Raw genomic sequence first — 14,174 nt, forward strand, 5'->3', positions numbered from 1 at the left:
TAACTTATAACCTCATGATATTTCAGAACAAATTTATATATTGTCGACTGATATTTTGTGCTTTTATATCCTACATATAAATCAGACCCATATCTCATTTTGCAATCTAATCACGATTGATTTACTTCTAATCCTCGTCTACTCGGGTGTTTTAAAATAGGGATTGGAACCATTTTTGCTTTAAATTTGGTTGGAACGAGAACTTTGGCCAATACAATTTTCACGGAAAGAGCTATCCGAAAATCTTTTCCCGGAAACTTGAACTTTTCAAAAGATTTCCCTTCTTCAATCAATAAATCTTAAGAAAATTATTTTGAGCTTTTTAGTGGAATGTCTTCATTTGTCATAAGACGAGTTTGTACTATCCCATTCAATTCCACCACTTAATTGTACCTTGACGGATACGTATTTCGACCTCAACAGTAAGGTCGTCTTCAGTGTCTCGTAATTGACTCTACTTAAGTCGACTCGAGTCAAGTACGAGACACTGAAGACGACCTTACTTTGAGGTCGAAATACGTATCGGTCAAGGTACAATTAAGTGGTAGAATTTAATGGAATTGTACAAACTCGTCTTATGACAAGTGATCAATAAATCGTTGGAACTAACTACAATTATTCTTTAGCGCTATATAACCACACGTAGTAGCCTGGTTTTTACGCCATGTCATGGGAACAAACATTTCACAAAAAGATTGTTTGATCGCATAAACTGTCGTATGCATATTTTGACCACTTCAATCAAAGGAATAATAATTAATTCCCCGCGGCCTTCAAATAACTACTAATATTGTCCATTTAGACAGATTAGTTCATCTATTTTGTTCATTGATATGATGATTTGTGTAAAATTAATAAAAATGCGTTTTCCCAACATCGATGGTGCTGGTTGTTACGTCAACTATGAAATCATGGGCAGAATAGGTAGTGACATGAAAGACAATCAATTAGTTGAACTTAATTAATTTTAAATCCCTTTCCCTAGTGGTAGCTATCAGTAATTGTGTGTGCGATTGTTAATAGGCGGTGTGTTATCGTGTGTGGCTTTGGTCCAGTAAAGGTAATTTGTGCTATTTTGTGCTTTTGTGAACGGTCTAAAATAACACGTTGGTCGTGTAACGAATTATTTAAAGGTTTCTTGCCAAGCCGTTAATCCGTCCGTGGCACCGCAACCAAACTCCCAGTGGCCATTTCTGACCCCACCATCAGGCCAAATATATTATATTAACAATATGGTTCACTTCGAGCTTTTCCATACAACGAAATGGCGAACCATTTGCCGGTGATAATAACACCATCTAGCGAGCGAAGAGGAATCTAAATGTGCTTTCTTCTTGTTTATTCTAGCAAATCTTCCTTCTAATTTACAGTGACAGTCATGCTGTGGAAAAGTTGTCATACGACAGTGCAGGGATGTCCATACTTTTCTGAATAAATCGATCATCAAAAGATCGATTTTTTTTACTTCACACGCGGGTGTTCTCAACAGTTCGTACTTTTCTTGAAAAAAGTGTTTGATGTTAGTTAAGCAGGAAGGCATTCGCAACTTCACCTACCAAATATGTTTTGATAAATTTGTTTGATTCTAATAATATAATAAGAACAAATATTTCTAGTGCCTTTAATTTAAATGCATCAATATTCTTTTTGAGTTAAAATTTCAGTTTTAAATCTATGGGTTTGTATCCATGCTTTCACCGAAGGCAAAATTAATAAAAATTAGTCGAGCTCTCTGTATCCTTTGCAGTGATTCGACCGATTTGCAAGATTGTTCGCGATTAATTGGTCACAGCCCTAGCAGCTTCCTAATCATCAATTAGTGATATGCGCCGGTCCGAAAATCGTCGGCATTTCAAATTCACAACTTGTTTTCTACCCAAAGATCCAAAAACCAAAATCTGACGCTGTAATAATTGTAGAGTACTGCAAATAAAGTCGATTGTTCAGTATAAGTAAGTAAAAAAACTGTCATTGTTTCATTGTTATGTGCTTTATGGTCCTTCAGCTTGTGCTCTTTAAAAAGTACAGGAAAAGCACATGGTTCCCAAAATAACCTATTTTGGCTTTGTTGTATAATCACATTGGACAGTGTCGGAAGGGCGGGGTCTTACGGCAGTTCTTCAAATTATATTGCGCATAAGCCCCAAAATTTTATTCCCCCCTTTGGGTTTCCGCGCCGACACTCAGCGCCAGACTCGGCGACAAGAAGATAGTGGTCAAGTTGGTAATCCTGATTTTTTGACAACTGATGTCGATTGGTTGTGTGAGTGCACCGGTGTCAAAAAATAGAGCTTTTAGTTGAAAATTTAATAGTCAAATGCACATTTTGACATCAATATAGATGTATGAGTGAATAAATGTGCAAATGCTCTATCGCGGAAGCAGTCGCTGATGACAAGTGTCAGTGGGTCAGTGACGAAACGAAAAGTTTTAATGCAAAAAGCAATACCCCTACCCCACAGACCAAACTTTGTTTGAATAAAAAACAATCTAAACAAGAATGCGACTAAAAATCTGGAATATCTCAGGTATCCAAATAAATTTTCAAAACTAGATGAGTTTTCTTTTCGAACCTTGGCAGAACCAAAGAAATCGGTTGATATTTCACAGAGTTATAATCATTTGAATTATAATAAAGTATTGCCTGTCCCGATCATTCTGTCCAACTCCATGTATGACATAACGAAAGTGCAGTTTTTTTTTCACTGGTTGAACATAATTTGGTATCTTTTGAATTAAATTACTATTATAATGAGATCAGGTCCACAATATGGCATACCACAACAAAAGGTTGTTTTAACTGTATATTTTGACGGAGTGAACAAATTAAAAGAAAACATGTGGGCTAAATGGCAATTATTTTCATTCATTGCATTATTTAATGAAGAATATAACTTCTGTTGTAAAATTTGTCGACGAAGCAGAATAAATACCCATGTTCAAATTGCAAAAAACATTTGCAAAAGCGCAGTCCAAACCAGATTATATTATTTGTTATATAAAAGCACTTCTTATAGCTTTCCTCTAAATGCCTTTCATATATGATGAAAATACATTTCAATTTGATAATATTCCTTGAAAATTGAGTTAATATGATCAATAACACTGTGGTATCCTACAATGATGTATATCAACATCAATTTGATTCATTCACGTATTCCCCCAGAAGTACTTTAAGTATTTTCGTGCTACGTTCGTGTGTGTGTGATCAATTTGGTTGACTGCAAACTGAATAGCTAGTTTACCGTGGGATCATTGTTTCTCAATAAAAAGTAGCAATAAATAATTATTTTATTAGCTTGTTACTAATTTAACCAAAATGTTCACCGGGAGTTCATAAACGGATGAGCCGTGCAGACAACATGTTATTCGACTATCTTGATTGTCGTGACCCGGACGAGGTTTCTAAGCTCGACCGTTCGTCGCAACAATACTCAGCAAACTGCTCTGTTATCGATTCGTTCCAACACGAACGAAAAACCGAAAACACCTTTGCGTTACCATGCAGCACAAGATAACCCCATCCACGCTGATCAAAATGAATCAATAAATGAGTACATATCGTTACAAGGTAATAATCTCAGTGGTATTTAATTTTGCAATAACTCCTCATTCCAATCTTATCCACTACATTGATAACACTACCTTTGTCAGAAGTTTGAAAATTTTGTTTTCGACGCGTGAAATGTCAGCAGGGAAATACAAAGACATGTCAAAAGCTCGTAATCTGAACTTAATGCTTGCAAAATCCATATATATAAATAGTTAAAGTGCATGAACTCCTGTGCGATGTGTGTATAAAAGTGTCTTTTTCAAATTGATGATACTTCCCAAAAGCATAACCTTGTTTTTTTTCTCGATTTGTCGATTCTTTGACTAATTTATTGTCAAATTTCCCAAAGAATCATATTATTTGATGCCTTAAAATATTTTTAAAATTTAAACAAAAAAATAAAACGAGCTGCAGAATTAGCTCAATGTAGGATGAAAACCGGCAAACAGTAAAAAAGTGTGAGAACAGAGAGCGAGTATAAAGCGAGATGTGAATGAAGAATATTAACTTCAACAGCAACCTCTTACACTCACAAAAAACTCCGCATTATATTCATGAGTTCACACATGGATTTTTGCAATGGGGGTAGCGAAATGGATTCTATATATTCGACACATATATTTCATGCGCCCACATGCATTGCATGAGTGTTCACACGTACTATTCATGTGGGTCATAGTATCCATGTGTGAATTTGTATGCAATTAAGTACATATGTGCCAACACATGATATGCATATTTCAAAATACATGGATTTTTGCCATAAAGTATGTGTCGATTTTCCTGAGTGTAGCTTGCTAAATGTTTCGCCGTGTGTCATTTTCGATATGGTGTACCGGCGGTTCAACACGAGGATCAACGTGCAAGATCAAATTTATTATACATATCAGCAAAATCTTGTCTACTACAATTTTGCTAAACATCTGATTTTCCGTTGGCACTCGATTAACTTTAATCGATTATGTGCACAAAAAACATCAAGTAGTTTCAGCGTGTATCGATCCTTTTGGGCACGGATGGCGCCACATGTATGGTCGCCAAAACTTCGTGAGAGTGAATCATATTGTTAATATAGTATATTTGGTTCGTTTTGAGCCTATTGGAAAAAGCGGGTAAACAGAAAATGTGACCTTCCAATTTCCATCTTGAATTTTTAATCCACTCTCGTTAGTTCTTCAAACCCGTTTTTACGCAAAACTCTCAATAAGTTTTTCTACCTAACTGTCATATCTTAGCTGGAATAATTCTTCATTCTATATAAATTTAAATGCATTCCATATGTTATATTTAAGCTATTCTTCAACGTATCTTAAATTTACTTTCAACCATATTCAACAAAAAAAAAACAATAAAACAAATAAAGGATATCTCAACTAATTTTAGATACGTATAATAAGCCATGCAAATAACTTGCTGTTTGTCTCAGAGAATCCATTGACTTCTTTAATGTCAAATTTCCCAAAGAATCATGACGCCTCTGTGTTGCAGTCAAATGAGCAAACAGCAACATGGTGTGCGAAACAGAGAGCGAGTAGGTACAATGCGAGAAGAATGTAAACTTCCACAGCAACCTCGTATAGCTCTCCAACTGCTTCAGCGTGCGTCAATTTCGATATGGTACACCGGCATGGTCCCGCCGGATACAGTTCAACGAGCTATATCAAATTTATTATACATTTCCACAAAAATATGCCTACCACACTTCTGCTACAACATTTGATTTTCCGTTTGCATTCGGTTAAACATAATCGATTAAGTTTGCAAAAAAACATCAAGCATCCCTATTTTTTTTCATGATGACATTTTGAAGTGTGTGTAAACGATCGTCATATTTTGGGTAGTTCGATTTACGTGTGTATCGATCCTTTTGGACGCGAGTTGGCGCCACATGTGGTGTCGCCAAAATTTCGTGAGAGTGAATCATATTGTTAATATAGTATATTTGATCAGGCTCAGAAGTTCTCCCGGGACACGCCGGAAGAGGGACGCTTCCGTTTCCACGCTCCCTAGGCAGGACGTACGCAAGCGCAATCGTTATTTCCGTTCCCCTAGTGACGACTAGGGAAACCTCGACGCACGTGTCGCGTCGCGCGCAAATCGAGTAAGTTCCGATGTTCGAGTGAACCGACTCGTTTGTTGCGTATGTGATGTCGAAACATTTCCGTTGTACAGTATAAGAGTGGAGAAAGCGGACAAATAGATCCACGCAATAAATGTTGGTCCCAATTAAGCGAGATGAGTTGAGTGTTTTTCATGTCACACGTGTCCCGTTTGTAGTTTTTGTTGTAGAAATTGTTTTACTGGGGAGGTTGGCTCCGAAACCAACCGGGCAACTTTTTAGTCGGACACGGGTCGGTTCGATTGGGAATTTCGGGATACTTGCCGGTGATGATAAAACCCCCTCTACATAATTCATCACTGGCCGTTAATTGCAATCGTGTTCTAAGTCATTTTATTCACAAATCGCATTAGTAGCGTTTCTTTTTGCGGACAGTTTCAGTCAGCCACCTTACTTCCTGGACCAAATTCAGAAACTGAGCCTTCTTCCCCTGAAAGGTCTCAACGGTCGGGCAACCCAAATATTGGTGGATGGTCTCCCTCGGGAGTGGCGCTTAAGTCATCTCACTTTCAACCCGGGAAGGTCAGTAAGGCTGACGATTATAACCATTTAACTTATATGACGTCAATCATCACTTGTTCTAGCCATTGCAGGCCTTTACGGTTGGCTAAAATATTTTGGGAGTCATATTGTTTTATGTAATAATCCAAGTCCGTTATACGCCTCAACAAAAATGTCCGCAGCCAAATTGATCAACACAAACACCTTCTTAGTTATTGTACATCTAATAGATATCTTGATCTTAACTCAAGATGATTTTGGAGGACCTCCTTCTTCTTCTTCTTCTTCTTTTGCTATGGCTCTACATTTCAACTGGAACTTGGTCGGCTTTTCACCTTAGTATTCTATTAGCATTTCCTCAGTTATTAATTGAAAGCTTTTCTATGCCCACCATTGCATGAGTATGTATCTTGTGAGCCAAGTACAAAGGGAACGCTATGCCCAGGGAGTCTGGATTTAATCATGAACACTTCGTATTCCACAAAATTGTGTTTACATTATTCCTAATGGATATATTAAGTTTATGCCAAAGACATTGCAAAAACTTTGATTGATTGACCAGGTACACACCTTGAGCTGAACTTGAGAATGTTTTGGAGTACCTTGAATATCTCGAATTCAAGAGAATTGAGTGTGCATGGTGCGCACATGCTTATTGAACCATGTTGGGTACATATCGATGTTGAGGACGTTGCATGAAGCCTTGGTTGTCCAGTAGATACTTTGGGTTTAAGTTGGGAACGTTTTGGAATACCTTGAACATCATTGAGAAACCTGGATTTAAATGATGCGCATGTGCCTATTGGACTGGATTGGGTATATGACGACGATGATGACTTTGCATAAGCCTTGGTTGATTTAGTAGATACCCTGGGCTGAATTCAAAAACGTTTAGGAGAACCTTGAACATCTCGTATTCCAGAAAACTGATCACTGTCTCAACGATGAAGATGACTAAACTTGATTTATTAAACAATGTGGTATAGGATCCAAAAATTTCAGATTCATCTGCAAGCTGTCAGAAGCAAAATCTTCCCAAGGTGTTGGATATCTAGGTCTTCAGGGTATAGTCAAACTTGACCCCCAATGTTTTTCCTGGATAGCCGACATCCTGATGAACATTTTTGCTGAAGAAACTGGGGACCTAGCTCTCTTCGGTCTTCGGTAGTTTTTCACAGCCGATCTCAAACGCTGGGCATATATGACCCATCCTTCCCGAAAGAGTTGAGGAGGTCAAATATTTTCAAAATTTATTGTAAAGTTATCAACTGATGCCACCTTATCTTAGGGAACGTTCATAAATTACGTCACGCGGAGGAGAGGGAGGGAGAGGGATTCTAAAAGTGTGACTACTCATATCAATTTATATAAAATTTCATACAAAAAGTGGGACAACGAATGGAGAAGGAGTTAACAATGGTTAATTTTTGGTAACATCATTTATGGACGTTCCCTTGATGCACTCCTTACTTGTCAGGAACCTCAACCAGTCACCATTGATGATAAATATATATATATTTCTTATGTCTTTTCACTAACCCTTGCCATTCACTGGCATGTTTACGTGGTTTATGGGCAGTCCTTTAGCATTTAAAAATGTTAGAACCTGAAAATCTCACATTTTACCAGTAATAAATCATTTTTGCTAAAATTTTAGCTTAAAAAAATCGTCTAAGAAAATTATTCCGATTTTGTCACTGTTCCGATTTTATCAACTGAAACTCACGGACTGTGTTGATAAAAACGGAATATACCTGTATATGGACTTTTTTGCATCGAAAAAGTACATATAATCGAGGTATACCTGTATTTGTATTTGACAACAAAAAATTACTTCCATATTCAGAATCTCATGGATTAGGTATAGTTTCAGTATTCAGTATCTCAATATTTCAAGAGTAGAGAAGAGGAACGATGTAATATACTACTATATATGGCGTAATCTGAATAGGCTACAACAGCGATTACCAGCGGGGGCCCTCCTTGGCCGTGCGGTAAGACGCGCGGCTACAAAGCAAGACCATGCTGAGGGTGTTTGGGTTCGATTCCCGGTGTCGGTCTAGAAAATTTTCGGATTGGAAATTGTCTCGACGTCCCTGGGCATAAAAGTATCATTGTGTTAGCCTCATGAAATACGAATGCAACAATGGTAACTTGGCTTAGAAACCTCGCAGTTAATAACTGTGGAAGTGCTTAATGAACACTAAGCTGTGAGGCGGCTCTGTTCTAGTGTGGGGATGTAATGCCAATAAGAAGAAGAAGAAGCGGTTACCAACCTTTTTATTGAGTGGTACCCCTTCGAACTTCTGAGCCTATTGAAGAGAGGCTTCCGAGCCTCTTGAAAGCCTCTTGGCCTCCGATCCTCTTGGGAGTCTCTTGAAAGAAGGGTTCCTGAGCCTCTTGATGGGAAGCTTCCGAGCCTCTTGAAAGGATGCTTTCAAGCATCTTGAAAAGAGGTTTCCGAGCCTTATGAAAAAAGACTTCCGAATCTCTTGAAAGGAGGCTTTCGAGCCGAGCTTCTTGAAAAGAGGTTTCCGAGCCTCTTGAAAGGAGGTTTCGAACCTCTTAAAAGGTCTCTTGAAAGTAGACTTCCGAGCCTTTTTAAAGTAGGCTTCCGAGCCTCTTGAAAGGAGGCTTCCGAGCCTTTTGAAAGGAGGCTTTCGAGCCTCTTTAAAGGAGGCTTCTGAGCCTCTTGAAAGGAGGCTTCCGAGCCTCTTGAAAGGAGGCTTCCGAGCTTTTGAAAATAGGCTTCCGAGTCTCTTGAAAGGAGGCTTCCGAGCCACCTAAAAGGTGGCTTCCTGAGCCTCCTGAAAGGTTGCTTTCAAATCTCTTGAAAAGAGGATTCCAAGCCTCTTGAAGGGAGGTTTCCAAGCATCTTGAAAGGAGGATTCAGAGCTTCTTGAATGGTGGCCTCCAAGCCTCTTGAAAGGAGGCTTCCGAGCCTCTTGAAAGGAGGCTTCCGAGCCTCTTGAAAGGAGGCTTCCGAGCCTCTTGAAAGGATACTTCCGAGCCTCTTGAAAGGAGTCTTCGAGCCTCTTGAAAGGGGCATTCGAGCCTCTTGAAAGGAGGCTTCCGAGCCTCTTGAAAGAAGGCTTCCAAGTCTTTTGAAAGGAGGCTTCCGAGCCTCTTGAAAGGAGGCTTTCGAGCCTCTTGAAAGGAGGCTTTCGAGCCTCTTGAAAGGAGGCTTTCGAGCCTCTTGAAAGGAGGCTTCCGAGCCTCTTGAAAGAAGGCGTCCAAGCCTTTTGAAAGGAGGCTTCCGAGCCTCTTGAAAGGAGGCTTTCGAGCCTCTTGAAAGGAGGCTTTCGAGCCTCTTGAAAGCAGGCTTTCGAGCCTCTTGAAAGAAGGCTTTCGAGCCTCTTGAAAAGAGGCTTCCGAGCCTTTTGAAAATAGGCTTCCGGGTATCTTGAAAGGAGGCTTCCGGGTATCTCGAAAGGAGGCTTCCGAGCCTCTTTGAAGAAGGCTTCCGAGCCTTTTGGAAGGAGGCTTCTGAGCTTCTTGAAAGGAGGTTTCAGAGCATCTTGAAAGGAGGCTTACAGACCTCTTGAAAGGAAGCTTCTGGAGCCTCTTGAAAGGAGGCTTCCAAGCTTCTTGAAAGAGACTTCCGAGGCTCTTGAACGGAGGCTTCTGAGCCTGTTGAAAGGAGGCTTCTTAGCCTCTTGAAAGGAGGCTTCCGGGCCTCTTGAAAGGAAGCTTCCGAGCCTTTTGAAAGGAGGCTTCCCAGCCTTTTGAAAGGAGGCTTCCAAGCCTTTTGAAAGGAGGCTTCCAGGCCTCTTGAAAGGAGGCTTTCGGGCCTCTTGAAAGGAGGCTTTCAGGCCTCTTGAAAGGAGGCCTCCGAGCCTCTTGAAAGGAGGCCTCCGAGCCTCTTGAAAGGAGGCTTCCGAGCCTCTTGAAAGGAGGCTTCCGAGCCTCCTGAAAGGAGGCGTCCAAGCCTTTTGAAAGGAGGCTTCCAAGCCTTTTGAAAGGAGGCTTCCGAGCCTTTTGAAAGGAGGCTTCCCAGCCTCTTGAAAGGAGGCTTTCGAGAAACTTCCGAGCCTCTGGGAAGGAGACTACCGAGCCTCTTGAAAGAAGGCTTCCGAGCCTCCTGAAATGTGGCTTTCGAGCCTCTTGAAAGGAGGTTTTCGAGCATCTTGAAAGGAGGTTTCCGAGCTTCTTGAAAGAAGGCTTCCCAGCCTCTTGAAAGGTTGCTTTCGAGCCACTTACGAGGAAGCTTCTGAGCATTATTGAAAGTAAGCTTCCAAGCCTCTTGAAATGAGGTTTCCGAGCCTTTTGAAAGGTGGCTTCCGAGCCTCTTCAAAGGTGGCTTCCGAGCCTCTTTAAAGGAGGCTTCCGAGCCTCTTGAAAGGAGGCATCCGAGCCTCCTGAAAGGAGGCTTTCTGGACTCTTGAAAGAAGGCTTCCGAGCCACATTGTTGTCCGAGGTACCCCTGGAACCAACGAAGGTACCCCCAGGTGTACATGTACCCCAGGTTGAGAACCGCTGGGCTTCTTCTTCTTAGTGGCATTACATCCGCCATTGGGAAATTGCCGCTGCGCTGCTTACACGCAAAAAATATTGCAGTTGAAACTACCATTCCGAGGGTTATTTTATGAATATGGACTGACGATTTTCAGCAGATAACAAACCCGTTTGATTTTACTATGTGAGCAGTAAAATCAACTGTGGCTCATGCGGAACGTCGTCACCTGAGACTAGACCAGCAAAGACAGCTTCTTTTTCCATGTTTTGACACTCTTGTTCTTCTTTTCATCACAGTTGACCATCAAGTTTCAACTGTTTCCTTGACTGTTTCACATAAGCCCCGGGTGGACTCTTCTGAGCACGATAAAAGTGTATCCAATTCACAATTTAAATATTCATTATCATAAGGATTTTTATACCAGGAACAAAACACAAGTTTTCGCTCGACAAGATTCGCTCGATTTGAACCGTATGATAAGGCGCCCATACGAGCACACCATATTCTAATATGCTGCGTACCAGAGCACAGTAGAGCGTCTTTAGACAGTACACATCTTCAAACTGCTGGGTATTCCGTTTGATGAAACCAAGCACCGTGTACGCCTTGGCGGTCGTTGATGCTATCTGCTGGGTAAAGTTAAGCTTATCATCCAGCAGAACGCCGAGATCCTTGATAGTGTTTACGCGGGCGATGCTTTCTGTTGACATCCTATAGTCAAAGATGGTTGTACATCCCATTTTTGCATTCGTTTATCATGAGGGAAACACGATGATAATTTTATGCCCAGGGAAGAAAATCGAACCCAGCCACCCTCAGCATGGTCTTGCTTTATAGCCGCGCATCTTACCGCTAGGCTAAGGAGGGCACCGCTGGGCTATAAGAATGATAGCACGATGGTTGATCACAGTTATGAATGTGTAGTGTAGAGGTGTTGCAAATGGGAGCGGGCCATTTGGCATAAAGTCATTTGGCATAACGCCATTTGGCATAAGGTCATTTGGCATAAAGGCCATTTGGCATAACGGTCATTTGGCATAACGGACATTTGGCATAATTGTAACCAACGTCGAAAGTGAGGGTCTTTTGGCATAACGGACATTTGGCATAATTTTTCTTTGCGTTCGCTAAATGGTGACTAAGTGGTGCGGGAAACACCCCGGAATAGTAAATATAACACACGTCGATAACAATATTAAAAAGACATGATCCTCTCGTGGACAGAATGCATTTGCAATGCAAAAGTAGGTGCATGCCCGGATTAGAGCAGTGGTGGATGTAATCCCCTCTTTAAAAGTAGGCGTGTGGCCGTATTAGGGCAATGAAGGATGTGATCCCTTCTTAATAGGTGGTGCTTGCCCGGATTATGGCAATGGAGGATATGATCTCTTCTTTAAAAGTAGGCGCTTGCCCGGATTATGGTAATGGTGGATGTGATTCCTTCTTTAAAAGGAGGCGCTTGCCCGGATTGAGGCAATGGTGGAAGTGATCCCTTATTTAAAAGTAGGCGCATGCCCGGATTAAGGCCATGGTGGATGCGATCCCTTCTTTAAAAGTAGGCGCTTGCCCGGATTATGACAATGGTGGATGTGATTCCTTCTTTAAAAGAAGGCGCTTGCCCGGATTGAGGCAATGGTGGATGTGATCCCTTCTTTTAAAGTAGGCGCTTGCCCGGATTATGACAATGGTGGTTTTGATTCCTTCTTTAAAAGAAGGTGCTTTCCCGGATTGAGGCAATGGTGGATGTGATCCCTTCTTTAAAAATAGACGCTTTCACGGATTATGGCAATGGAGGATTTGATTTGTTCTTTAAAAGTAGGCGCTTGTCCGGATTGAAGCAATGGTGAATGTAATCCCTTCTTTAAAAGTAGGTGTGTGGCCTGAATTATGGCAATGCAATGGTGGATGTAATCTCTGCTTTAAAAGTAGGCCCTGCCCGGTTCACGGTAATGGTAGATGTGACTTCTTCTTTATAAGTAGGCGCTTGTCGGGAATAAATCAATGGTACATGTGCACGAAAAGCACAATTCAGATTGATTTGGTTGCAATAACTCATATATGACTTGATTGGTTTTAGTAACTCGTCTACGACAAGTGTGTTGCTTGAGTTTTTAAAGTTAGGCGCTTGCCCGGATTAAGGCAATGGTGGATTTGATCTGGTCTTAAGGCGCATGCCCGGATTGAAGCAATGGTGGATGTAATCCCTACTTTAAAAGTAGCCATGTGGCCGAAATAAGTCAATGGTGGATGTGATCCCTCTCTCGGAAGTAATTCTATCGTTTTGTTATTTCGTTCTTCCGGAAAATGTCTACCATCAGTCTAGATTTATCAGAAAACACCTTAGCCTCGACTTACTTTATCTACGCTAAACATTACATGAAATATCCCTTTCGCTTTCACAGTTCGAAATTATGCCAAATGTCCGTTATGCCAAATGACCCACTCTTTTCTTGTAGTTCAAAATTATGCCAAATGTCCGTTATGCCAAATGACCTTATGCCAAATGGCGTTATGCCAAATGACTTTATGCCAAATGACCCAGACCCGTTGCAAATTAATCGATTACGCACACGCGTCAGTATATCATCGGCCTGAGTCAGTCTATTGACCAGATTTGTATCGAAAGGTTGTGTATTGCTTACGTTTAAAATTTGTTTTATGTTTCTATTCGGCTGGTTGGGGCACGTATGCGACACATTCGTGTACAGCAATATAACTTTGACTCACACAATCTTTCCGATTGCGTGCAGCTTGATGACCCAAAAGGACACAATAAACATGGTACTAATACCACAAACAACAGATATAGAGGCTCGAACAAAATTTCGAGCAAAATATTGCCTGTTGCACCAATTTTCAGACTTTGGCGCAATTTCGTAGAGGCATGAATTTTTTTTTACCAACACATTCAAGCTGACTTGTCATTTGCAGTATAACTGCTCTTTGTTATTGTTTATCGTACATATGTGTTTTTATCCACTATAAATAAATAAACACAAGATTTGCAATAGTTTCTTTTAACCATGGATAACATTATACAGAATGTTTCCGGAAAGCGCGCTTCCGTAAATACAATCTAACATGTCCTCTATGGATACTTTTTCCTCGGTCTGTCCAAATCCAAACTAGCTATGACCTATAGAAAACACATATCAACTATTTTCAGTTGGATTATCACATTCCAGCGAAATGGATATTTTTCCCGGAAGGAATACGAAGCTGATGCAAGGAAATTCGGAATTGAAAAACGAAACTGGTTAGTCCAGCTATATCATTCCCAACCAACCTTATATCTTGATGAGTCAAAAAAGCTCTTCCAAGCGCACTATGGAGTGTCGATTTCCGCTTCTTCAATTTGCCGCATTCTACACCAGGCGGGTTTGACATACAAGGTTTTGGAACGTAGAGCTATCCAAATCCGTTCCGATGATATCATCAGATTTTGCAATGAGCTTAATAACATCAGATGGAATTATCATAATCTTGTCTTTTTGGATGAGGTAAGTTTTGATAATCGGTCTATGCTTCGATCTCGTGGATATGGA

The 14,174-nt window shown here is 40.6% G+C and overlaps 1 pseudogene; it reads right to left on the reverse strand.

Moving 5' to 3' along the window:
- LOC134206239 (mucin-5AC-like) overlaps positions 1 to 14,174 on the reverse strand; it is a 111,116-nt pseudogene that overhangs the window by 52,916 nt on the left and 44,026 nt on the right.

This window comes from Armigeres subalbatus, chromosome 1 (assembly GCF_024139115.2).
Source record: "Armigeres subalbatus isolate Guangzhou_Male chromosome 1, GZ_Asu_2, whole genome shotgun sequence".
NCBI classification, from domain to species: domain Eukaryota; kingdom Metazoa; phylum Arthropoda; class Insecta; order Diptera; family Culicidae; genus Armigeres; species Armigeres subalbatus.